This window comes from Panthera leo, chromosome D2, assembly GCF_018350215.1.
Source record: "Panthera leo isolate Ple1 chromosome D2, P.leo_Ple1_pat1.1, whole genome shotgun sequence".
Lineage (NCBI taxonomy): Eukaryota > Metazoa > Chordata > Mammalia > Carnivora > Felidae > Panthera > Panthera leo.
This window is the reverse complement of record NC_056689.1, coordinates 7,399,345-7,426,627: the sequence shown is the minus strand read 5'-3', so window position 1 is coordinate 7,426,627 and position 27,283 is coordinate 7,399,345. Positions and strand designations below refer to the sequence as shown.

Genomic DNA, 27,283 nt, shown 5'->3' with positions numbered 1-27,283 from the left:
TAAGCACTTTTTCTCGTTTTCTCTTCCCGGTAGTCCTACGGGGTGCCGTTACTGTCCCCAGTTCACAGACGCAAACACCAAGAGAAATGAAGCCGCTTTCCCAGGGTCGCAGACCTCAGAAGTGGGAGGGCTGTGGCTCGACTCTGCCTGCGGGGTCCCGTTGTGACCCAAGAGACGCAGGGCCGTAATGAGCGCCAAAAAGCTTGTGTCATAAACTCAAGGCAAGGGCTGCCAGTGCGGCCTACGTGGGGGCAAAAGTACGGGGTCGTATCCGTCTTGAAAAGAGAACCAAGAGAGACCCGTAACCCGCGTGGGTCGTCAGGGCAGGGCTGGTGTCCAGAAGAGAGAGTCACCGGGCTTACAGCTCTCCAAGCAGCTCTGTTCCTCCCAAATGAGCATCTGGTGCTATGGCCGCATCCACGTAAGCCACCGTTGGGCCGTGGACAGTGAAGTCAAGTGGAGTCCCACAGACCCAGATGTAAAGGCTCAATTCCAGGGGTGCCCGGGTGGCTCGGTCGGTTAAGCGTCTGACTTCGGCTCAGCTCACGATCTCACCGCGTGTGGGTTCGAGCCCCACGTCGGGCTCTGCACTGACAGCTCAGAGCCTGCTTGGGATTCCTTCCTTCTCTCTCTCTCTCTGACCCTCCCCTGCTAGCTCTCTCTCTCTCTCTCTCTCTCAAGATAAATAAATAAATAAGCATTTTTTTTTAAAGTTTCAATTCCATTCACTTGAGCAGCAAATCCAGGACTTTGTCTAAGCCTCAGTATCCTCATCTGCAAACTAGAGATAATGACAGTTATCCCGTTTTGAGGACTAAAGGAAATAATATAAGTATCTAGTGATGTGCGTGACTCATAGAAGGCACTGCGAGCAGCTACTGTCGTTGTCGTGGAGCTGATTATGGCCACGCAGACACCGAGTCAGGAACCGTCCTGGGAAGAGGGAGGTCACACTGTGCGCATGGGTGCTGGGCATCCATCCTTCCCTCTGGCAGCGGGGTCCCTCGTGACCTGGGAAGACACCCCTAGAGGATCTGGTGGACGATACCACCAGAGACAGCCGAGTGCACGTGCTCCCGGAGAGGCATGAATAACCCAGCAGGACTCACGACACAGCCTGAGGAAAAGGCCCCCACAAGCGTCTGGTTTCGCGTGTCTCTTTATTTCCTTTTAAAAGTTAGTGGGTCAGAAATGCAAGGATGGGTCAGAAAATGACGTCTCCCAGGTCTCCCCACCTCTGCCGGTCGCTGGTCAGAATATCCCGGAAGAATCGTTTTCCATCCGGCCCCCGGGAAAGGTGATGTTTGGATGCCCTGATGAGAATCACTGGTATTGACGTGATCAGCTGCTGGTAAACCCTGGTCTTGGCAAAGACTTCTTCTGCTAGCAAGGCATTGTAGGTGGCGGACTGGGGCGCTATTTGAAAGCCCCGTTTGTGAGAGGCTACTCAAGACTCTCCTTGTGAAAATCCTGTGACTTAACCAGAGCGGGATTGGAAGCCATGAAACAACCAACAGGAAAAGGCTGAAGGAGACTGTTCAGCCGTCAACCTTTGGCGATGCTGGGAAGGGGCCCCACCACCTACAGCGCCCTCCGCACGTTGAACATAAGGGGTCCTTCTCCTCTGCAACATCTCCTCCCTGCTTCCTATCTCACCCGCTCTACCTCTCCTGCTGTCCAAGTCCAGGAACACCGGGATAATAGAAAAGCACATTCTTACGGGTAACTGCGCTCCTTTCACTCCCCTCCCACTAGATTTTGTAGGAGAAAATTCCTTTTGATCCATTTAAGAACGCAACATCTGAGCATGTCAAGGAGTGTTTATACACCTCCTTGACTCAACTGTAACAATAATTTTTTAAAAGCTAATATTCCTTGAGTGTTTACTGTGTTCCAAGATCTGTGTTGAGAGCTTTTTACATATGTCGTTTTATTTCATCCTCAAGATAACCTCTGAGGGAGGTACAGGTATTACCCCCGTTTTATAACCAAGGAAACAGAACTTGAGGGGTAATAAATGACTCATCCGAAGTCACACAGCTAGTAAAAAGAAGTGGTTTTTAAACCCAAATGTGCTAAAATCTACAATAATACTCTTAACCTAGAACCTTCTACTCTACTCCAATGCACATTGTTTACTGACTGTACTATTACAAAGCTACTCAAGGGACTCTGACATCAGATGATGTGACCGGATCTGAGAGTCCCTCTATCTTCCTGAGATAGATGCAGAAAAATAAACTCTTTCCGGGTGGCCGTTTCTCTTACGAAACCTGCCTCACCACTTAAAAAGTACAAGACGAGCATGGGCAGAACACTCGTGCAGACTGGCCTGGGTGGGGGCGTCTACGCTGATCTGTGTTTATTCTTGACCTCTTCAGCCTGTCCTCTGCCTATGCATTGGTTACTGGGTTTAAGCCCAAGGCTGTTCCTTGAAGTCCTGCCAAGATGAAGAGTTACCAAACACAGGCACTTTCCTGGTACCACTTTTTAGATTTAGTTTGAGGGCTTCAGTCTATGCCTAGCACCACCATTTTAGAAACTTATGGCACCAAAACTTTCTCCTCTAGAAGGAAAAGCACATCAGCAGGTTCTCCTTGGTTCAGAGTTGGCATGGGTCAGGGCACTGTCGATACATTATTTCATTTAATCTTTACGTCCACTCTGTGAGGTCTGTGCAGACAAGAAAGCTGAGATCGAGAGAAGTCAAGTGACTGGTTCAGGGCCTCACAACTCGTTAGTAGCAAGATTTTGACTCAGGTGGTCTGACGCTTCTACTCTTTACTACCTCTTTATTCTATACTCAATGAGAAAATGAAGTGACCAAGATCCACATCTTCAATGTGGCCCAAGGCCGCCATCTTCATCAAAGACCCATAGGCTCCCAGATGGATGCTATATTCCAACCCATTCGAGTTAAGAATTTCCCTTGACTGTTGTGGTTCAGCTTTTACATGTTTTAAAGCCGTCCTTTGCTGGAAGAAGACCCCACAAACACCACCAAAGAAGCAACGGTGGATATCCAAGATTAGCTACTGGGTATATTTTTAGTTGACAGCTCCTCAATCTCCATGGTGGCGTCCTGGATTGCTCCCAGAAAGAGGGATCCTTTCCAAGACTGGATATGTGAGAAAGAAGTGGACAGAATACAGAAACTAACATTGGAATACTGCAGTGTTTCCATGAGGGAATTCCCCCTCCCTCCAGCGCATCCCTAGAAATTGTGTTATTTTTCTGAATCCCAAATCCCAAGAAGAGTTGGTCAAGAAATTGAGCCAATGGGGGAAAGTATTATAATCACACTGAGAGAACTGAAGTTTGGCAATCAACAGAGAGCCACTACTGATTTAACGGAATCCACTGATATCAAGTAGGAATCAAGAGCAGCATAGCTATCAACACGAGCAGCCAGGGGTTAAGGCCAACATTTCAGGGAATCAGGACCAGCACAAGTAGGAGGGGAACTGCCCCAACCCAGTTGATCTTGCTTGTAGCGGTTTCCATGTTTTGAGTGTGTGTTCACGGCCCCCTTTGCAGTCAATGGGGGGTCGTGTGGGGGAATAAACAGCAGTATTAATAGGGGTGCCTGGGTGGCTCAGTCGGTTGAGCGTCTGACCCTTGATTTCAGCTCAGGTCACGATCTCACAGTTCGTGGGTTCGAGCCCCACCTTGGGCTCTGCACTGACAGTGCGGAGCCTGCTTGGGATTCTCTTTCTCTCCCTCTCTCTCTGCCCTTCCCCTGCTTGCACACGTGCCCTCTCTCTCTCTCAAAATAAATAAACTTTTTAACAAATTTATGTACACATAGACTTATAAAAGATCCCATGAAACCAAAATATGCACCAAAATATAAACCATCTCAGAAGGAAAATGAGTTCTTAAATTGTCAGTTTCGACATGATATTCTGCGTTATGCTGTTAACATTTCCTGTAGATCCAATCTTACATTATTCAAATACTGACTATTAATGTTTGCTGGCGTTTTCAAGCATTTGAATATTTGCTATAAACTACAGTTCCTTGCAAATACTCTAAACTTGATGTTACTTACGTATTAAGTGCATTTTCTTAGATAACCATCCTAATAAGAATATGAAAACGTTGGAATATTTCAAGAATAACTTAGGACTTGGGGACTTCCTAAGAATTTCTGGGAGGTCTGATTTCTCACCCTTGAATCCCAGAAATTAAGATCTGTTGGAAATTTGGAAACACTAGGATTCTTAAATGAAATGGTTGGAGCTGGAAAGGTGGAGTGCCCTTCTGCACGCTCTAGAGCCTACTCTTTTTAGCTTTCGGGAGCCACAGCAGCAGCCCCCAACCCAAGTCATCCCACCAGCCGATTGCTAACATGTCACTGCTGCTGTGAGCTCTGGGACAAGAGACTCGGGATGAGCTATGAAGTTGGGGTGCTCACTGCAGTGCCCAGAACTCAGCCTGCTTTGGTCGAGGCAACGCCACACTGCCCTTATCATCCCTCGTAGGTTCTTGGTTGGCCCTTTGAGGACCCATAAAACCAAGAGGAAGCCAATCCTAAATCCAAAGGAAAGAACGAGCTCGATTTTCCAGAGACAACACGTGAAACTTAGACCAAAATTTCCCCCCTGATTTGTAGAGAGGGGACGGAGGAGTCGAAGCCTGCCACGAGCTGTAAAATCGGAGGAGACGCAGACCCCAGAGAATATCCCACAGACGGTGAGCGCTGAGGGCTCCCTGAGAACTAGGTTGGACGCCAGTGAGTTCAGGACAACAGAGAAGCTGACACACCTCTTCTCCCTTATTTTTGTCCCTGCCACCTGTTTGTGGCCAACACTGAGCTCTAGAACACCTTGTCTTGGCCTCGTCCTCTGTATGGCCAGTGCCTGTCCTTTGAGAGAAGACACGTCTTTGAGAGGTAATTCTATCTGAATTTTCCTTATGCATCTGTTCACCTTACCCCCTACACCGAGCTTGGCAGCCTACCCACTCACCTGTGTACCTGTATATAGAAGTAAATATATACATGTATATATATGCATACATAGTATATACATACGCACATATACGTATATATAGTTAACATATATGTAATATGCAATAGACGTGAATATATATAAAGATAGGTAGATATTGCCAAAAAACGTTAAGTTCGAGGGCAGTAATTCATCAAGAAAAGTCCACTGTTGGAGTAGACTTCTGTCTGTGCCTGGACGTTCTATCCAGTTTCCTCCCGTACGAATGCACTGCACAAACAGAGCTCTATCTGCCTGAAAGTTCTTCATGTAGCTGCTACTCCCCGAAATGGAACTATCAAGAAGTAGGTTATCCGCGTGCAAGGATCTATGCCAATCCATTCTCCATGCATTCATTGTGAGTGCGTGTGCTGCCAGAATGTGGTCTTGTGCAGTTGTTTCTTGAGTTCATTTTATTAATAAATCCAAGCGTTTCTCCAGAAAAAGAGGCAGTGGCGGCACATTTTTTAAGGAGCAAACAGCAGACTTCACAAGACAATCCCCACCTGACCAGCCGGCGAGGACTCGGGTAAGCCCCAAACCCAAGAGTGACATTCAGAGTGACCTGGCATGGGGTGTTCAGGCAGAGGAATTTGGTCTTTATTCTGGGGAGAACGGAAAGCCCTTGCGAGGTTTGCAGAACATGCCCAAGGCAATATTTTCGGAAGATAAATTTGCCTCTTGAATGGGACGATACAGTCATCTGTCGGCCAGCAGTTGGCCCATTACCAAAAGTACCTCTCTACGAACCACTTTTATGTTTTTTAGCCGATTGGAGGGTACGGGGAAAGAGGCTACAATACACTATTACATAAATTGCTAGGAAGTAGGAGACCTGATGGAAGCCAGAGACTCCGTGGCCGGATGGAAGAATGGGCAAGTCCTCATCCGAAAAATGAGAGTCACATTCCTACCGCGTGAGACTGGGAGTCAAATGCTCGGCAAGGTGCCTGCCGCACAAGTGTCGGACGCAGGGCCTCCGGAATGGGCCTTCCCAGAATCTCTTGAAATCCTCTCCGCAGGCAGCTCTTTATTGCCCTTCAGAGGATCCCTCACTGTGCCGTCCTCCAGCTTGGACAAGTTCCAATCGGGGGTAGAATCTGAGGAAATCATTACGAAGGCTGAGGGTGTCGACCAGGGAAACAAATTAAGTGCTCGTGCAAGCACAATGGCGCGCCCCAGAAAATGTAAATTGGTTGGACACCCCTCGGGTTATGCAGGCGTCCCTTACAGATGCGAATCCACCCCGTGGGGGCCCCTTTACAAACGGCATCGACCAACAAATAGCCTTGCTTAAATCCACCTTAAGAGAATTCTCCAGAAATGGCCATGCCCTGTGCTCTTCCAAGAACCGAGTTGGTTAGGATCAATTTGTTTCCTACTCAGTTCATCTTTTACCCCCAAACACATTCTCTTGGAGCAATCTTCCTCTTTAGAAGTTCCTCTCTTGGGTTTTAGAGAACATTTTGGCTTGGACTCTTTCTAAAATTAAAGCCAAGTGCTGCCGCTCTCAGATGCAGTGATATTTCGCTCTGACCAGAGCTGACTATCACAGACGCATCCCAAACCGCATAAGTTCTTATTGTTTAAACTGTCCTAAGCAGCTGTTAAAACATACCCTAAGATATCAAAGCCACTCTAATTAACTTCCTGCTTCTCTGGGACTTCAAAGTCTTTCAAAAAGTTTTAAATAGGGTTTTTATAGAGAATTTGACCTAATATTTAAAGAAAATTTTGCAAGCTTGCCCAAGAGACTCCAACTTTTTCCCTTTTCCACCACCCTCCCCTCCCTACTCTTGGAATTCTGGAACTATCGGGGAGAAGTGAGGAGAAGGATCTAAATCTTCCATAACCAAAAGGATGCGTCTCTAGGCACATCCAGGTTATTTCTCTGCTCAGTAGTTGACCTCCTGCCTGAATGGCTTTCCCCGACCCTCCCTTCTCAACCTGGCAATCCTGTCCCATCCTTCAAGGCACAGCTCAAAGGCACCTTCTCTGGGAAGTGCCCCTCCCAGAGCCCACGCAATCTCCACACCTCTGCCAGGGCGTGACTGACCTGATGAACTGGAATGCATTCATTTGAGTGCCTGTCTCCCTGTGTAGACTGGGAGATCCACAGGGCAGGAGCTGTTCTGTATGAAGCTTCGTGCTCCCGCGGGGTTCTGCACGTCCACAGTCAGGGCTCAACAGGTGTCTGATAAGTGACTGAATCCCAACTCATTCTGGGCAAGATAGGGTTGCTTTTCACTGGATCCATTTCTCACTCATTTTGATCTCCCTCCCTTGGCTTTCTTCATAACAAAGTCATTGGACTTAGCCATCAGAACTCTAAGAAACAGTGTCATAAAAATAGCCAAAACTTAGAAATAAAACCAAAAAAGGGCTGGGGGGGGGGGGGGGATGGGCTGCGTATCTTTCCAAGGCCCCTTTATTGGAGCATGCAATCAGCTCATCTCCTTGTTCCTATCGACATGAAGTCCCCCGACTTAGTGAAGTTACTTGTTGTCTTACAGATTTCTGTCTGGAAGAGAAGCAAATAGTTTCTGCCCAGTGGAACAGATAACCCCTAGGATTTACGGCTTATTGGACACTAACCGGTTTATATATAACTCAAATCCTATCCCTACATTTCTTTATTAAATTGCCTGTGAATAGGGGCACCCGGGTGGCTCAGTCAGGCAAGCATCCGACTCTTGGTTTCGGCTCAGGTCATGATCTCGCAGTCCGTGGGATCAAGCCCCGTGTCGGGCTCTGTGCTGACAGCAGGGAGCCTGTTTGGGGCTCTGTCTCCCCCTCTCTGTGTCTGCACCTCCTCTGCTCACTTTCTGTCTCTCAAAATACGTAAGTAAATAAACTTTAAATAAATAAATTAAATTAATTAAGTAAGTAAGTAAATAAATTGACTGGAAATACCCTCATTTCTTTGGTAGTTTTTGGGCAGGTCATAACATGTTACTGGTTCCTTCATTAAACGGCGAGTGAAATAAACTCGTTGCCTGTGTTCCTTTTATTTACGTTTCTCTGAAAGTCAAAATTTCACCTTTCTGAAAATTATTTGTTAACTCAGTGCATGAGCCGGAGTGACAGTATAAAAGCAAAAGTTCAGTGGGGCAAGTGGTGTGGAGAAGGCGAGAGCCCTGGGCTGGGAATCCAAGAACCTGGCTCTCTGAGGAGCTTCCTGAAACTTCTGCACAACCAGATGCGCAGTTTACTTAAAGCACTTTGCAAAAGTCTAAAGCCATGTCCCCCATGAGGCGCTGGTAAAGGAAGGCCAGCTTTCCCCTCAGGAAGCGGTGGCGGGGCAAGACCCGGGAGGAGACCAGAACGAACACAGACAGGAGGAGCTGTCGCCATTCCCCAGGCGAGGCCACCGTCACCGCCTGCGCAGACATCAGCCGGAGCCTTCTACGGCTTCCGTCTTTACTTCTGTCTCCAGCCGTTCACCTCATGGCGGCCGGTGTTCTGTCAAAACCGTAAGGGAGATCATGTCACGCCCCTGCTTCAAGCTCTCCCGTGGCTTTCCAGCACTGGGGAGGATAACACTTAAGCCCCTTTCCGGCCCTACGAGGTGCTCTGCGATCCAGCCCAACGGCTAACTCCCCAAGTTCACCTCAAGCCTTTCACCCCCTCACTCACTTCGCCCCGGCTCATCTCAGGTGTCAAAGCGAGCCTCTTCAGACGTGCTTAGCATTCTCACCTCAGGGCCTTTGCACTTGCTGTTTCTTCCTCCAGAAAAGCTCGCCCCCACCCCCCTTTCTTCTTCCTTTGATTTTAACTTCAATCTCTCCCTCCCATGGTGGTCATCCCTACCCATCCTTTCTAAAGGATACCTGCCGTTTTTCTATCTCTCGGGACCCCCTTCTTTGCCTGCCCGGAACCACCAGAATGTGACTGTAGGCATGTGTTGTTCTCTCCCCGGCCCACTGCGAGCACTACATCGGCAGAGACTTGTGTTCGCCTGCGTGCCTGGCACAGACTGGGCGCTTGGGACGTGCGTGTTGAATAAGTGAGTGTGAAGGCAGGAGAAATCCAGCTGGCTCCCAGTAAAGGTTCCCCGCACCGTCCGCATGGACGTCTGACCCAGCGCCATGCCAGCTCCTCAATGTCGAGCTCATCTCAAAAGCCCGCAGCCAAGACGAAAACTCTGAGAGCCCGCAGACAGCATCTCAGAGCCTCCCACCGAGGATTCAACGTTACCCAGACCCACGGCCGCCTCTGCACCCGAGGCCTGGGTGTGAAGCGGACGATGGAAACACCAGCGGGAGTTCAAGCCCATTTCAACGGCAGGGCGGGGCGGGGAGGGAAGGGAAGGGAAGGGAAGGGCCCGGGCCACCCCGCTGGCTTCAGGGCATCGGCTAACTTGGGTCCCCTCTACCAGCGGGTCCCAGCCGGAGGGCACAGCTCCGCTCCCAGGGGCTTTCGGCTCGACGAGTTCTGTGATGGCTCTTCCCGGGCACACCCACCACTTCTGCAAAACGCCCCTTCCCCTTCAAGATTCTCCCATGAGCCCCGGGGCCGAGCCGCGCCTCCCGCGCCGAGATGCGAGATGCATCCACGCCCGGGTCCTAGTCCCCAGGCGTTACTGCTCGACTAATGCTGGTCTGCCCTTCGGGTCCCTCGAAGCGAGGATGTCACACGGCAGCCAGCGGGGGCGTGGCAGCAAGAGCTGTTTCCTGGAAAGGTGTCTGGTGGAGGGAAGGGCCAGGAAGGGTTCAGTCCCCCCCCCACCCCCGGGCGGCTGGCCCCCGCAGACGGGCCTTGACCAGCCTCCGCTGGAAGTCTTCCCCTGAAGTCCTCCCCCCGCAAGGCTTGTGGCCACCCGGAACACTGAGTCAGGGGTGCTACAGGGGCTGCCTTGCTCTGGGGGAGAAGCTGACCTTAGGATCCGAGATAGGTTTGGGACCGGCAAAGGACACCTGTCTCCGGCTGTTTTCCCTTTACAGGTGCAAAAGGCATTTTTCTCCGCACCGCCTGTCTGCCTGCAGTGCAAATCCAAACTGCAGCCTTTACCGCCGGCACCCGCCCGTCCACGCCACCCCTGCCCAGCCCTCGCCCGTCCACGCCGCCCTGCCCAGCGCCCTCGCGTCCCAACCCGGGAATCGTCGCCAAACGGCCCCTCTTATCACTCCCAGAGGCTCCGGCTTCTCCCCCGGCAAAGCACCTTGAACTCTTAAAACTTCTTCAAACTCAGAAAACTTACACCCATGCTGCCGTGCTTTGTTCGATTTTTTTATTCCCCTCAGAAATATTCTGGTGGCCAAAAATAGAACATTTTCCATTCTGAGGACCAAGCGGCATCCTTGGGAATTAAAGTAGTGCTTCATGCCTCTCCAGAAGATTCCTGCCAAGCACGCACACGCGTGCACACATAAGCCGCCTGCAAGTTCTAAAAAGCTGCTTTCTGTAGGTACAGGGGTGGTCAGGAGCCAAAAGCCCTCTGTTTGTTTTCTATCCAAGAACGTTACCCAAAAAGGGCACAAGGGCACCTCAAGAACGCTTTATAGGGAAAGGCCAACAGCGCCTAGTGCAGTGACTTTGAAAATGGCCCCGTTGTCCACCCCTCCCCCCGCCCACCATCATCCCAGAATCCCTCCCAAGACTTACTCCTCTAAGAGTCCAAAGCTCCTCTCGGCACAAAGTTCATGGCCTTTATGCCAGCGAGCCGCCGAGAGGTGTTCGCCGTGTTAGCTCTCTCTAAACCCGTTCCCATGGTGGAACCAGAAATCCCACATTTGGGAAGACATGTTCAAGCTTCAGCAGCGAACCAGACGGACTAGTCAAGTCAGACAAGGCTAAAGTGTCAGAATCAGGGCAACGCAGAACATGATGTTGCTAGCACAAGGCAGGGGGGTGTTTTGTACACGCCGTTCTAGAAGTTTGTCACTCTCAGCGCTTCTGGAATCCTCTTTAACGGCACTTACACGGCTACGACGCCTTCCGCGGTTTTGTGCTTGAACACGCAACCCTTCGCACACCCTCCGGCCGTGCCCCCAAACAGAGAGTGTGGGGTTAGCTGCGAGATCAGCGGGGCTGCGTTGTATACGCAGCTGGTAAGCACTGGGTTACTGCTGAGAAAAACGAGGAGCCCTTTAGAACAAAGACCTGCCGCTCACACCCGAAGTAGCAAAGACCGGGAACCCAATGTAGGGAGAGTGAAGGAGGGCGCCAAAAAGTGGGTGTGCTGGGGGGGCAGAAGCATGAGAATAAGAGAGGAAAGGGGAAGCAGGAGATGGAGAAGAATCAGAAGGTCAGGCATTAGTTGGTGGCGAGTGGAGGCCAACAGAAGCGGGTGGAAAGGTCCAGGAGGGGCCCAGGACAGACAAGCAGGGGCAGACAGAGAGGAGGGGGAACAGAGCAGGGCTGGGGGCAGTACTTCCTGGCGGCTAGACGTCAGCCATTCACCAGCTAGGTCGCACCGAGATAATGCACCGCTCCGAGCTTCCCTCGCGTCGTGTATTGACGGAGATAACAGCATCTCTCGGAGGTGCGTGCGGATTTGAGGCGTCGATGGCTGGTGCTGAGGAACCGTCAACAAAGGCCGGGCATCTTCCCTACTGAACGGCAAACACTTTGCCTGATTCCATCAGAGAACATTCGCTTCTCAGCCGGACCTCCCCTGACATCACCCCCGAGTTCTTCGGGGACACACAGAGGCACGACGGTCAGCTGTGAACCCAGCAAACGTGGGTGGCAGGAGAAGCTTCAGGGTCACAGCCCAGACGCTACTGAGTATCTGGAGCCCTGCACGAGCCCCCCGCCTGCAAGGGGAAGGGGTTCCTAGCTGCCAGAGAGCCGCAATCATTCCCCGAAGCTTCATTAGCTCCCGTACTCAGCGAACGAGGCCGTGCAGCACGTTAAGCCTGCACACACACCGAGAACCCCTCTAGCTTCTCTTCCTGGCCCCCGCGTGGGCTCCGTCCACCCACCTCACCACTGCACACCTGCACCAGGGTGACTGTTCAATATGGGTTCCTTCCGATACTGCCCTTGTTTGTCTGCTCAGGCTACCCAGCCTGGATTTCTCTTTCCTTTTCCTTCCGTCTAGCAAAATACGAGTCAGCCGTCGGGCCAAAGGCGGTGGGTTTTTGTGTCCAGGAGAGTGACTCCCCCCCCGCCTCGCTGCCCCTGGCATACACACAGTAAATACACATACCTTGCTGTGGGGTGAAGGTTCCCTTACGGCTCTCAGAAGGAGCCAACGTGGCCAACAGCTCGATTTTGGACTTCTAGCCCCTAAAACTATGAGACACTAAAGCTCCCCCGTTCATGGTTCTTTGTCATGTCCTCTCCATCACACCACGTGAGCTCCTTGAGGTCAGGGACTGAGTCTTACTTGCCTTTGGGTGCTCAGGCCTCTTTAGGGATCTGGCTGGTAAAAGGATCTCTAAACTTGAAATTCTCATGAAGTAACGCTTTAAGAATTCAAAATCTACAACGCAGGCAGCCAGCTGTGGCTCACGGGTCAAATCCCGCCCACTCTGCCTGTTTTGGTAAATAAAGTTTTATTGGAACACAGCCACACTCCATTCGTTCATGTTTCGTCTACAGCCAATTTCACGCTATAACCGCAGAGTTGAGTAGTTAGTTGTAGCAGAGATCATATGGCCCACAAAACCTAAAGTATTTACTCTCTGGCCCTCTACCAAAAAGGTTTACTGACTCCCGGTCCAGAAGAAAAGAAACATAAATGAAGCATAGTGATAGCATAAAATAAAAGTTATAACAAGGCCCAGATCGTGCAGCATAGAGAAGGACGGGTTGAAACGAAGCCTTCATGGGGAAGGTGACATTTGAGAAGGGAGAGAGCTTTTACTCAGAAGAGACAAAATACTTCATTTATTCACTCTGCTGTGCCACCTGGACCGATCGTGTCTGCACTAAATCTTGCCTGGTGGTTAAGGGTCGCAGTCGGCTGGTTTGGGGGGGAAGTGATGACAGGCTCTGTTCTCTGCACACTGAGCTTGATTCGTGAGAGGCACACCCACGAGAAGGTGCCCAACCATGGACACTACTGAGCAGTCTGGGTCAGAGGCACAGATGTGGGATTCAACAATAAAGACGGCTCCGGAAAAAAGTGCGAAATGAGTAAAGAAGATGGTTGCACGTGCAACTCGGGGAACTTCAGAGCTCCATGACAGGCAAAGGAAGAGAAGAACCCCTGAGGGACTTGAGGACAGGCGAAACAGGAAGAAAGGAAGTCGTGTCCCTAAGTCCCAGGAAAGCGAGGGTTCAGCGGTGTCAAAGGCTGCCAGAGGCCAGGACGACCAATTCATCAGACTTAGCGACGAAGGGACCTTGTGGCGCGGTGACAGTCATGTTAACTCCTCATCACAAATTATCCCTGCAACTAAACCATAAGGAAAAGCATACTTCAGTTGCTTGAGTCATTATTAAGAGGAAAAAGAAAGAAGGAGAAGAGTACATAAACGGGAAAGAAGAAACAAGGAGATGAGAAAAAACAGAAATTGATGATACCTGGGCTGAAATTAATGATTAATCCCTAAAAATCGAAATATTATACTCTTTCTATATAGATTCTGTACAGAGGCCATCCTTTGTCTAAATTCAGCAGGACTGAAAATTACTAAGGGGCACAGGCTCCGTCACTGTAGACAGCCCAGCCCCCTGAACAACTGACATCCCCGCACCCAGATACTAATGGCAGAGTAACAGGCAAGGAGACAAGGACAACTACACACTAGTGGCCGCCTGCCCAGCCAGGCAGTGCGAGTTGCTTCACACGGATTACACATTTGATCTCCACTAAACCCCTGCGGACTGACTATATAGTAACGTATCATCTGTATTTTTTTTCAGATGAGGGCCCTGAGACTCAGATAGCTCACACAATCTATAGTGAGAAAAAATAATAATAAATAAAGTATTAAGTTTAAATTAAAAGGAAGAAAGAAAGAAAGAGAAAAAGAAAGGGGAAAGAAAGAAAGAGATGGAGGGAAGGAAGGAGGAAGAAAGAAAGAAAGAAAGAAAGAAAGAAAGAAAGAAAGAAAGAGATGGAGGGAAGGAAGAAGGGAGGAAGAAAGAAAGAAAGAAAGAGAAAAAGAAAGGGGAAAGAGAAAGAAAGAAGAAAGAAAGAAAGAAAGAAAGAAAGAAAGAAAGAGATGGAGGGAGGGAAGGAGGGAGGGAGGAAGGAAGGAAGGAAGGAAGAAAGAAAGAGAAAAAGAAAGGGGAAAGAGAAAGAAAGAAAGAAAGAAAGAAAGAAAGAAAGAAAGAGATGGAGGGAGGGAAGGAGGGAGGGAGGAAGGAAGGAAGGAAGGAAGGAAGAAAGAAAGGGATGGAGGGAGGGAAGGAGAAAGAAAGAAAGAAAGAAAGAAAGAAAGAAAGAAAGAAAGAGACGGAGGGGGGGAAGGAGGGAGGGAGGGAAGGAGGGAGAAAGAAAGAAAGAAAGAAAGAAAGAAAGAAAGAAAGAGAAGGAGGGAGGGAGGGAAGGAGGGAGAAAGAAAGAAAGAAAGAAAGAAAGAAAGAAAGAAAGAGAAAGGGGAGAAAGAAAGAAAGAAAGAAAGAAAGAAAGAGATGGAGGGAGGGAAGGAGGGAGGAAGGAAGGAAGAAAGAAAGAAAGGGATGGAGGGAGGGAAGGAGGGAGAAAGAAAGAAAGAAAGAAAGAGAAAAAGAAAGGGGAAAGAGAAAGAAAGAAAGGAAAGAAGGAAGGAATGGAGGGAGGGAAGGAGGGAGGAAGGAAGGAAGGAAGGAAGGAAGGAAGGAAGGAAGGAAAGGAGGGAGAAAGAAAGAAAGAAAGAAAGAAAAGGAGGGAGGGAGGGAGGGAGGGAAGAAAGAAAGAAAGAAAGAAAGAAAGAAAGAAAGAGAAAGAAAGAAAGAAAGGGAGGGAGGGAGGAAGGAAGGAAGGAAGGAAGGAAGGAAGGGAAGGAGGGAGAAAGAAAGAAAGAAAGAAAGAAAGAAAGAAAGAAAAGGAGGGAGGGAGGGAAGAAAGAAAGAAAGAAAGAAAGAGAAAGAAAGAAAGAAAGGGAGGGAGGGAGGAAGGAAAGAAAGAAGGAAGGAAGGAAGGAAGGAAGGAAGGAAGGAAGGAAGGAAAGAAGGAAGGAAGGAAGAAAGAAAGGAAGGAAGAAAGGAAGAGGAAGAAAGAAAGAAAGAAAGAGAGGTAGGGAGGGAGGGAGGGAGGAAGGAAGGAAGGAAGAGAGGAAGAGAGAGAGAGAGGAAGAAAGAAAGAAAGAAAGAAAGAGGGAGAAAGAAAGAAAGAAAAAAAGAAAGAAAGAAAGAAAGAAAGAAAGAAAGAAAGAAAGAAAGAAAAGAACGGAAACTCACGCAATCATTCGCCATCCCAGGCGGAAGAAAGTTCAGGGAACGTGCAGACCCAGAGGAAGTGGAAGCCAGTATCTACTGAGCGCTTACTCTGGGGACGTATGTTACATACGTTAGCTCACCGAAGCCTCCCAGGAACCTAGGTGGAAGAGGAGGAGGTCAGGAAATGAACGTGGAGAGGTTTGATCCAGTGCCAAAGGGCAAAATATCGAGGGAAAAACTTCTTGGTTTTCCAAAGAAATCCTTCAGAATTCGGTGGCAAACTAGATATTGAGGTATTTGAAGGTAGCATCAGCCTAAGTCACTGCTAAAATAATGTAAAATAACTCTGGTGACATCTTAGAAGGGTTCCTCTGACCACGAATGAAAGATAACCGAAACCCAGCTCCTGCACGGCCACCCCCAGAACAGGGAAATGCCCCTCCCCTAGCAGGCGGCTGCCCTGACTTCATGCTCCTCCAGCTTGAAATCAGGTGGGGGCTAGATGACCCCAAAGGTTTTTGTTCCCAGCATTAAACATTGGTGTTTCCAAGCACATGATAGAGTCCAGCTCGTAAAGGGTGGACAGTGCTTATTAAATAAGCAGTTCAACGGAGACTCAGAAAAAGACCCTGGCAAAGAATTTTTGGGAAACGTTTCTATTATCGAAAACTACTCCCGCTGTTTCTGGAGGACGGTCTTCTCCGGGGTTTCCATTCACCTGCTTCACTCCCAGCGAGGGGTTGCGGGTTCATGTTCTCTCCCCGCCCTCATTCACGCATTCATTCTGCAAACGAAAAATTCTTCTTGGAAATGTAGGCGGCACAACGGAGTCAACCCTTACAAGATGATCCTGAAAAAGTTGTGTGTGCTAAAACAAAAAGAAAACCTTCTGCTTAAGGACCACCGACGTTCAGGAGCGCCTGGCTGGCCCAGTCGGTTAAGCATGTGACTTTGGCTCAGGTCAGGATCTCGTGGCTCGTGGGTTTGAGGCCCGTCGGGCTCTGTGCTGGCAGCTCGGAGCCTGGACCCTGCTGCGGATTCTGTGTCTCCCTCTCTCTGCCCCTCCCCAGCTCACGCTCTGTCCCTCACTCTCTCTGTCAAAAATAAATAAACATTTTTTAAAAATTAAAAAAAAATTTTTTTTAAAGAACCACCGATGTTCAGAATGCCTGATGGAAGACAAGGAAATAGAGGACTAGTCGTGTATCATGGTTCTAAGGATTCAGGGTTTTCGGGGTTGACTGCGCTGAAATAAACCCTCTTCCTCTGCTAGCGCAAGTACTCACTGCTTCTGGAAAACCGTCTGGCAATTCTTATCGTGAGTTCTAAAATAAATCAAGCCCTTTGACCTCGGAATTTTCCTTCTAAGGATATGAACTTCAGGAAAGCAGGTTAAGCAGTACAGTGTATTGTTTGACCTCTGGATTTAGAGGGTCTGTATTTCACCAGCTGTGCAACTTTGCAAGGGGGACTCAACCTCTCTGGACCTTGGGTTCCTCGCCCGCAAAATGGGGATAACTGGCTCTGCGTCACGGAGGTGTGAAGACGAACGAGTTATTAAGTGTAACATCTTTATTTATATACATCTTCTCGTTTATTTTTCATGAAAACTCCACACGGAAGGCAAGAAAAATATTAGCCTGATCCGGTCAGCAATAAGCAGTCAATTAAGTGTGGACTCTTTTTATTGTTACCATGTCCATCGCCGAGACACAAATGTGGCCGTGGCAACATCGTCTCTCATGGGGAAAATGTGTTAAAAATGAGCTGTCCCAGAATGAGAGAATGGTTACATAGACGATATTTCCACACAATCAAATAGGCATCTACTTAAAATGTTTTCAAAGAAAGGTTCACGAGATGGGGACAATTCACCAAAGAACGTTCAGCAAAAAAGCGGGCTTGAAGTTGTATGTGATGTGGGGGGTAGGGGGGATCCCAATGTGGATGCAATGTGGTACATCATGTGTCTTCACCCAAGTCCCTCCTCTGGAGCCCTGATCCCTCCCCGGCTGCTGGGATGTCACTGCTGATAGCTCACAGCTGCACCCCTCACTGGGAATTGTTCTGGGCCCCAGGAAGTAGACGCATCCAAAATTAGCCCCTCCCGGGCGGGGCAGCGGGGGGGGGGGGGGGGGGGAGGAAGGGGGGAGCAGTGACTTGCTGAGGCAGGGCCACAAAGGCCTATCCACTTACCTTCCTTTGCAAGCATTCTGGAAGGCCAGGCCCGCTCAGCCCCGGCCAGTGGGAGCCACATTTGGAGCCAGAGTCTCCCTCTGCGAGCTTCTCCCTCCCTTTCGTCCAGGGGAGTCTCCCCAAGATACGCTCCGCATGCAACTTTTATCTCGGACTCTGTTTCCAGGGAACCCAATCAGATATTATGAGGGAACATCTCTGAGAGACAAAGTTCCTGGGTTTCCCCAATTCCCTGGGATGCGTCTGTATTATTTTAAACGGATAAGATGGCATTGTTTTAAAAGAGGCAAGGTCCTCCCTGGAGTGTTAAAATTAATCAAGCCCAGGAATTTGAAATACATACATTTTATTCTTCTTCCTGATCTCAGACTTTTTTTTTTTTAATGTTTATTTATTTTTGAGAGAGAGAGCCAGAGTGCAAGCAGGGGAGGGGCAGAGAGAGAGAGAGAGGGAGACACAGAATCCGAAGCAGGCTCCAGGCTCCGAGCTGTCAGCACAGAGCCCCATGTGGACCTCGAACTCACGAACTGCGAGATCATGACCTGAGCTGACTCAGACGCTTAACTCACTGAGCCACCCAGGCACCCCTGATCTCATACTTAAAAAAAAAAAAAAGTGACTATTTTAATTTAAATGATATCACAAGTAAGTAATGAGCCGAGGTTAAATGCTTCAGAGCATATACGTCCCCAACCTGGTGTCAACATGGCTGATGTTTCGGTCCCAAAGATGCTGCTGTGGGTTACAGCGTAATTCTTTTCTCTTGAAGAACTGTCTTCATACACTCGGCTACCGACTAGTCACACCAGAAAGTCACCCCTGATACATCTTTGGAATAAGTGCTCGGCCATCCACAGTGGCTCCTTGGAGGGGACAGTGCTTTTTACGGATCAGCGTTGGATGATTGTTTAGAACGAAATCGGCCACATCACGTTCAGAGTCATTTTCATGTTCAACGTGACGCTCCAGGTCTAATGCCGCAGGCTGCCTGTCAACATCTTTGGCTAAAAAATGATGAAACTTTCGAAGTAACCGAGTCAGACTTTGTACGTGGAGGTACCGGACGTGACCTCCTATAGATAAATGCCAAATTGTTGTAAGGACGCCGCTTGTAGAAAACTCCCAGCCAAACAGTATGCGCTACCCGCAGATAAGTGTTACTGTAACAACTGATAAATGGGCAGAGAAGACGTCACAAAGAGGGTAGGGAAATGGCTTGTTTTTAAGACGGCAGTCTTACAAGCGATCCCGATCCTCAGAGTGTATCTCAAGACAATAGTCAGAAACGGCGGGGCAACTTTCATGCACAAGGATGTCATCACAGTGCTATCGCTTACTTATGACGAAGGGAATACGCTAAGTGCTCAACGCAAGGGAGATGGTTGCATAAACGGCCACATTGGACTAAGGGTTCTGAAGACTTGAGGATAATAAGGAAACATACTCAGCCACAGTGTTGAACGAACGAAGCAGAATATTCGCTTTTATGGCTGATGCAATGTCAGCTATATAAAAATACACAAAAGATATGTAAGCACGAAGAACCAACTTGAGAAAGAACAAAATGTCACCCACCAGTGGATGTCTTAGCACAGTGAGGTGATGCATGATTTCCTTTCCTTCCTTCTACTTGGTCTCATGTTACGGATTCTCTATGATGGAACAAAGATTATAAACTTTATATGATAACAATTGAAGGAGGAGGAGGTGAAGGAAGAACATGGTTGTCCCTTCACCCCGGTTTCCGAGGTAATGAGAAACAGTCAATCTGAGGCATCGTAGTTGGAACGGGGCCCCAGGCTACTACAAAATAGGGTGGAAAACCGACAATATGAGAAATGGACCCACACAAACACATTAAAATAACGGGGAAAGGGGAACCACGGTGAGAACCTGCATTGGGGTGATATTTTGAAATGTGAGCCAATGTGATTTTCTTGTGTTTCTTTGTTCCAGATCTTTCTTCCATTTAGTCAGCTTTGTGCTCTGAAGCACTCGTCCAGATGGTAGGGGAACCACGAGTCTGTCCTTGGCTTGAATTTTAGAACCCAAAGCCTCTGAGGGGCTGCAAAACTTGGGGAGGGGAGTAAGAGACAGGCTCTCTGGCCTTCCAGGTTAGAAGGCATTGCCCAGACCAGGAGGACAGGGCAGGCTGGAGAGGAGGCCAGGAGGGACCTCAACAGGGGGTCCTGCAGCACAGCCCCCTCCCCTCATCGTGCAGAGATGGAAGAGGAACAACCAGAAACCCCACACAGGCCGGAGGACACGCGTACCCCTTCCCCAGGTGGAGCCAGGGAGGCCACAAGATGCCAGAGTGGAAACATGGCGGGGTCTAGGTCTCCCCGTTCCAAAGAGATGGCAAAGGGAAGCTGGATCCTACATGCCCAAGAGCAGTGGGAAGAGTGAATTCCACCCAGTGCCCAAGAGGATGCAAACTGCCCTTCCTGCTCCAGAGAGCCCACCGAGGGGCCCAGGGCCTCACCAGCTCAGCATCTTCGCTGCCAGGGAGGTAGACCCCAAGCCCACTTGAACTAGCAGAAAGATCCCCCCAACTCTGAAAGAGGCCTGAGATGAGAACAGAAAAAGGACCCAGCAGCGATCTGTGTGGCATCAGACATGGCCATCTCGGTGGCTGCCAGCACAGAGAGAAACTCATGCCCAACAAACACAGTGTCCTCAGTCTAAATGGTAGCTGTGGGTAAGCCCCCAGGAATGCAAGGTAATCATGGGGAGGGGTGCTGCTGAACTGACGGAAATTTAATTTCTAATACCCAAAGGAATGGGAACTCAAATGAGAAAGTAGCTATTTCATTGATACTCAGAAGCCATCGATTGTAAAATGCATCATTAATTTATGTACCACTAAGAAAGAAAGACGCCAATTAATCTCTGAAACAATGCTTTCTCATCACTTAAAATCTGTATTTTATGCTTGCTGAAAAAGCTTTTCTAGACTTATTGGGTCAGAGGCTTTTATTATACATCACACTCACGCATATACAAAAAAGAAAATAAATTAGTTAAGAAATTCCCGAAGTTATCTTCGCATTCAGAGTTTACGCATTCGGAATCAATGTTCATATTTTTCTGCACAGCGCTGTCCTCTGTATTGATGATGAAACATTTCTTACAAGTGTCCCCACTGTTGGCTCCAGGTTTTCTTCCGAGATGCTGCCATCCATTCTAAAAGGTCTGATGTGGGTGCTTGCTTGCTTGACGTGTGCAAACAGGCATTGCCTTTGTACACAACTCAGTAACAAAGTGACCACAGTTTCAAACGCTTGTAGTAATCTAAGTCTATTACCTTGTATGAGGTTGTTGCTTTTCAGCGAACCCCCCAACACAAATACCTGCTTCACTAATACCATATCTGCATCCCACTGCTCTGTTTCCAAACCTTTCTGTTGACGATAACTTTTCATCTCAAACCTGAAACTTGGGATGATCTTTTTGAAAACAGTTCAAACAGCAACTAAACTCAACTTGGGTCCTACCAACAAGGCACAGACTTCAACAGAAGGGACCGTCATAGGAATGTGAACAAGTTCAGACATGCACGGGCCATTCCGTCCTCCCTGCCACCCGGGAAATAGCAATTCAAAGATGCCATCAGTGAGAAGATCCTGATTTCTGAGACGCTAACGCACGAAAAGGCATGCATTGGAATTAATGAAGTATGACAACTTGAGTTAAAGAAATACTTAAAGGTGCATATCTTGCACGGTGGACTGGGTAAAATGAAGTTATGCCCATTACACAGGTTTAGCAATGGGAGATCCAAGGGTCCATGAGCAGCCCAGCCACAGAGAAGGGTCCGATGTCCTTGGTCTAACGTGGCCTCACGATATCTGGCGGGAATTAGTTCAGCAGGAACAGCATCCCCGAGCTGCTGACATGAAAACGGAGGCTATATGGTTTCACAGAGGAAGTGTCACAGCCATTCATCTTCCTGCCCCTTCAAATAATCCACTTTCAGCCCAGCCCTTGATCAGGTGGTGAGTCCTCCTGACAAAGAGCAGACCAGAACCTTCCCTTCATGGCCCGGCTGTGGTACACTATACATTCGACACAAAACAAGCAAACACTGACAACGAACTGACAGATGAAGGGAAGAAAGGGAGTGTGTAGTCAACAGCTTGCAACTGACGTGGGTTTGGGTCCCCGAGCTGTAATATTTATTATCTTATGAGTCACTTAACCTTTGAGAGACAGAAACTAGCTGCTCACCGACACCATTTCCTCTTCTTCCTGGGCATTTGCCAAGACCGTGCATCCCAGCCCCCTTGCCTTTCGATGGGGTCATGGAATCGACACCTGGCCGATGGAATCTGAGCACAGGGAGGAAATAGACCACTTCTCGACTTGGAATCGAAACCCTTCCGCCTGATCCTCACATTCCCTCCCCTTTCTCTTATCAACTACCACCAGATTCACAGGGGCCAAAAGGAGGATTCTGATGCCCTACTGGCTTTCTATATGAAAGGAGCCTGAAGCCCCAAATAACTGTGTTCAGGAGATAACCTTGACCACCAAACTACATGGATGCCACAGTGGCAAAATATAAGTTACCCCACTCTAGGTAATACACCTCTCATGCTGCAGCGTCCTCATGAGGACCAGTCAGCCCTGTGCCCGCCATACAGGAAGCGCTACCTAAACAGCGGCCATGTTACCATTGTTGTTGGTCCTGTCATTCATTGCCCTTGTGGAGGCAAAGAACGCAGATAGAGAATTCTAACAGGCAGGAGGCTTTTTGCAGCATAGAGGGAAGTAAAACTTCTATAAATATCAACTCGTACCGACTATATTTAAAGTGAAATTTGAGCAATCACATTTTCAGAGTCTGAGAATTATCTGTCACTAGTAATAAAGACCCCGAAACGGGGCACCTGGGGGGCTCAGTCGGTCAAGCATCTGACTTCAGCTCAGGTCATGATCTCGTGGTTCGTGGGTTCAAGCCCCGCATCGGGCTCTGTGCTGACAGCTCGGAGCCTGGAGCCCGCTTCAGATTCTGTGTCTCCCTCTCTCTCTACCCCTCCCCCACTCATGGTCCATCTGTCTGTCTCTCTCTCAAAACTAAAATAAACATTTAAAAAAAAAAGTCGCTTTAACGAGCTTTCTTTCTAGCTGTGCCTGCAATGTGTTCTCCTGACACCTGAGAGTTTCCCAGCCAATCTCTCATTCATTGGTTCGTTCATGGATTCATTAAAGAAACATTTACTGAGCACCTACTACGCACCAGGCACTGTGTTAGCTTCTGGAGATACAGCAATACCAAAACACACACAGCCCCTGCTCTTCTTGCTCTAACAGCTCGGTATGAGAAGACAGACTAGAAACAGATAAACAAATCAGCATATACTTACATATGTAGAAAAAGTGTTCTAAAAGTGGGGGAAAAAATAAAATCATAGTGTTCTCTGGGGAAGAACAAGAGGGACTCCAGAGATCAACCAAACACCCACCTGAGATGATAATTAAATCATTTGGTCTACACGTGTCTTGTCTCCTCAATAGACTGTAAATACCCTCGGGAAGGGATTCCTGCAGCATTTGGCAATGTCCCCACACATAATAGGTGCTCATTAAATTCGTCGATAAGGCAGCTGGCTTTTGGTCTTCCAGATGGCGTCAGCCCGACCTGGGTTTTGACCTTGTCTTCTGCCCATCTACTGCTTTTCTTCCATCGGCAGCCCCCACTTCAAGGACATGGCCATATTTTTCCATCATCTTATTCTTTTGTCAGATGCACACCGGTGGCCTCTCAGGCAGGACTGATCTTTGTGGTCTCCAGCAAGCTAGAGGATGTTTGGGAATAATCTTGGTAACAGCCATCTCTCGCGCATCAGCCTCGGCGGGTGGCGCAGAGATCCTGGGAAGGTTTACGGGATTGTCTCCTCTTTGGGAGACTTGTTCGGAGCTTAGTCGTTCTTTATCCACTCTCTTAAAATAAAAAAAAATTAAAAAAACACAACAGTCAGAGTCATTATTAAAAGGGAAAAATCAAACAGTAATAACACTCCAGAGACACCAGAAGTATTATGAAAAGGAAGTGTTTAAGTGGAAAATACTGAGCTTTGGAAATAAAACTGCAGGCATCTGAACTTACGTATGAAACCCAGGAAGGGATGTGAGAAATGGTGAGAAGGTCTTTTGCCATTGAGTCAGGTCTCTGGCAAATGATCCCTGATGAATCCACATTTGCTCTGGGATTTGAAACTTTCCATGCTCTTATATTTCATCAGCTGCTTTGAGTTACTTTTAAAGAAACACATTTTTAATGAGAAATTTTTGACAGAGAATGCAGTGCAGATGTAATTCTTTGGAACAATTATTTCCTTTGTTGATAGCTCTTTTTTTTTTTTTTCCACAGCACCCACTTGCAATTACAAATAAAACAGTAATTAAAACTCTAAATTCACTCAAAATTATCATCCCATCGGTCACCTCCAGATATCCTTGAAATGTCATTCTGGAAAGAATGTCTTATTAAAGATGCAATGTGCTAAGACAGAGGGTTTAGATTTTTCTGATTTGTAGTCATAAATTGATAGTATGTGGGAAATTTTTAGCTGACTTGAAAATTATCACAATGAATTAAAAATCTAAGTCAAGAGACCCTAGGATAGCCAAACTCTCTTGGTCGGGGGGGGAGGGGGGGTACAAAAAGAGGCTAAGTTGGGTTTTGTTGGGTTTTATTTTTTTTTACATTTCTATACAAATTGCAAGCACATTCAAGGATTTAGTGACATATATGTTATAGACCAACACACTTCCCCCAGTGCAGACATGAAACGCTTAGTCTAATTTAGCCATGATCTACATGTATTTTTTTGAGTCTCCCCCTGAGACAGGGTGTGTTGAAATCTGATGGTAACTCATCAACTGAGTCTTTGAAGATTTTTAAAGTGATCCAAGAAGTGCCTCTCTCCCCCCATTCCTCCTCCTCTTCTCCATCCCCTCCCCCTCTGGCATTTCCCACTTTCCTAAAAGTCACCGTCCGTCTTCCACAATGTCATAAACAAGCAACTTCCAAGAGTAGCTCCGACTGCCTCTGTCCTTGGCCCAGGTAGGTCACTCATCTACCCTGGTCTTGTGTCCGATCTCCCCCCTCCGGTCCTCACAAAGCCCGGTCCTCCCCGAAGGCCTCTGATGAATTGTTCTCCTGTTCCTAAAACTGATGCCCACTCTGCCCACGCAAGGAGCACTGCAGGATGTAGCCTCGATTTACCTTCCTGTCCTTGGCTCTCCGTATAGACAGCAAGCTTGACCACCCCATGCTGTCCGCTGTGAGTCGTGCTACCGTCTCCACAGGGAGCATCTTTCCTCTCGTGTGGGCACATCCATCCACATCCTGCCGGCCCTTCAGTCCCCACAGGAGAAAAGCTGCCCAATGGGCAGCGGGCTCCACGGGAATCCGGGGCGTTCAGAAAATTCCCGGTGCTGATGTCCATCACAAAAAATCCTTCTTTCCTCCACTAAGCTGAGATCAGAAAGGTTCTCCTGATACACTCACTCCCTACAATCAATTCTCACCTTTTGTTCTTTTGCTCTTTTGTTTCCAAAGAATGGGACTGGGGCTGGGTGGCCCAGTTGGTGGCTCAGATCATGATCACGTGCTGACTTCAAGCCCCACATGGGCTCTGTGCTGACAGCTCGGAGCCTGGAGCTGCTTCGGGTTCTGTATCCCTCCTCAGCTCACTCCTTCTGCCTCTCTCTCAAAATAAATAAATAAACATTAAAAAAAAATGGGACTGAGAATGAGTGGCACTGTCACTGTGGCAGTTCCAGGGGTGTGAGGGGACACGTAGGAGACCGGCTCCCCAGCCCCGCTGGTAAATAACCATTCGTGACTTGAGAGCACCGGACGAGCCCTCCTGGAGCTAAAGGATGATCTCCAGGCCTCCCGGGTTTGAGTGTGAAGAGGTCCAGGCCCTGCTGGCGAACTTTAAAGCCTCAAGCCCTGGACAGTCCCAGACATGCTAGTGTCTGACAGGGTTCCCATGAGGTGAGCAGATTCGGAACAGCGGGGTGAGAGTAAAGGTCCCACTGCCTGTCGAAGGGGGTTCTCAAACTGTCAGCGTCCAGGGCCGGGTCTTTTGACTGCGAGGACACACAGACTAGTACCTGCAGGTGGGCAACGCGAGAATCCACAGGAGTCACAGGGAACACGGGGACACGAAGCAAACACACATGCGGACGCCTCCAAGAACCACAACTGGGAGACATCAGAACCTCAGTCTGTATTTCTCCGGACTTACCCACTCTGCTCAGCACATCTGCTCCTTTCTTCTCCTTTCGCCATCCACTCACTGCCTGTTTCCTCAGTCTTTCCTCTCTCGTAATTTTACTTGTCCTTGGCTTTTCAAGACCTCTCTTGCCCCTAGTTGACCTGGGATCTTCGTGTCCATTTCCTGACTGGCTTGGTCTTTCAGCCCCAAATCTGTCTTGTTGAGAGAGCGGTGTGATTGACCCAAAAACACTTTGAACAAGGTCACTGAAGAGCCTAAGTTAGGTTCCCACTCAGCCTGTGACGTGTTAGCGCAATGGGACAATAGTAACGGGGACGGGTGACATGGTGGCTGTGACCACTCGCTCTGAGAAACTTCACCTCTTAGCAGGGCTGTGATTGGAGCAGGCTCTGAGACCCTTCGCAGCTCCCCTGCTAAAGAGGCTGGAGGTTTTGAGTGTGGCAGCCTAGGGTTCCTATCAGAGTCTCCAGATCTGCCTCCACTGAGCATGTTTTTGGGGAGCAAGCACGATCTGAATCCTCTCTCACAGTTTGATAACCCAGCCTACCAGGCTCATCATTAGGGCCTTAACATGTTTAGCTGTTGTCTTACCCTGTAGTTAAATACCAAGAAAGGCCTTTAGAATCACACACTCAGTGGAAAGATGGCTCACCTTCCATGACTGAATTCTTAAAAAAAACATATCTATATCTATATCTATATCTATATCTATATAGATATATAGATATATCTCCCACACATAATTCATTAGCTGGTATTAAATTAGAAAGGTCCAGGATGTACCTTGTGGAAATAATTGTGAACATAGGAGATAATTGGGCACATTAGCCAAACAGCATTCACAAGAAAAGCATTTCCCCATGGCTGGTGGAAATCCTGAGGCTTAGTCCTAAGGGTTTAGCATTAAGGAAAATGGCCAAAGATGAAGTATTTCAGAATCAAAACCACTACTCAGAAAACAAACAAAATGGGAGGAGGGTAAGAAGTTACAGTAGAGAGTCTTCATTAGCTCGGCCCCGGCACCCACTCTGGGCCTGTTGACCTGGCAAAGAGCACACCTGGGGTGTCTGTGCCCAGTTGTTTAGCTGGTAAAGAGCCAGAGTGATGGTTTCCATCCTGTTCCCCAGTTGGTCTGTTCTCATCCATTGGCTATAACATGTGCCTTGTTCTGCAGGACCCTGTTCTCTTTGCCATTGGGTGACACTTTTGGAGAGTGACTTCTTCCCATGACTGACAACTAACCAACCAACCAACCAGCAACAACAACCAGAAAATCAGACTCCCGTCCATCCATCTCACCATCTTCGATGGCAGGGGACACTCTATCACCTGTCGCCCAGGGGCTCGTTTTCAGCCTGCTCTGCAAAGATGACAGGAGACAATGAAAGAAAACCAAGGACAAAAGGTTGACACTGACCTCCCTCAATTAGGAAATGTATTTATTTCATGAAGTCAAAGGGGAAAAATTGACTTTCTGAATAAAGGTCAAAAGGAATTTGATAAAAATTCAATATCAATACCTATTTTTTAAAAATGGCTTAGTAATCTAGAAATAGAGGGAACAAAGAGACAGAACCCCAACAAGAT

At 48.3% G+C, this 27,283-nt stretch overlaps 1 long non-coding RNA gene across 2 annotated transcripts; it reads right to left on the bottom strand.

Moving 5' to 3' along the window:
- Positions 1-19,799: 19,799 nt before the first annotated feature.
- LOC122201944 lies at positions 19,800-25,024 on the bottom strand. Of its 2 annotated transcripts, XR_006194389.1 has the most exons (4): positions 24,981-25,024; positions 23,554-23,702; positions 22,910-23,387; positions 19,800-21,330 (listed from the first exon to the last, which is right to left on the bottom strand). It is a non-coding gene; the product is annotated as an uncharacterized LOC122201944 (long non-coding RNA). The 2 variants fall into 2 exon arrangements; XR_006194388.1 differs by lacking the exon at positions 19,800-21,330 and having other exon boundaries at positions 22,499-23,387.
- Between the last annotated feature and the right edge of the window lie 2,259 nt (positions 25,025-27,283).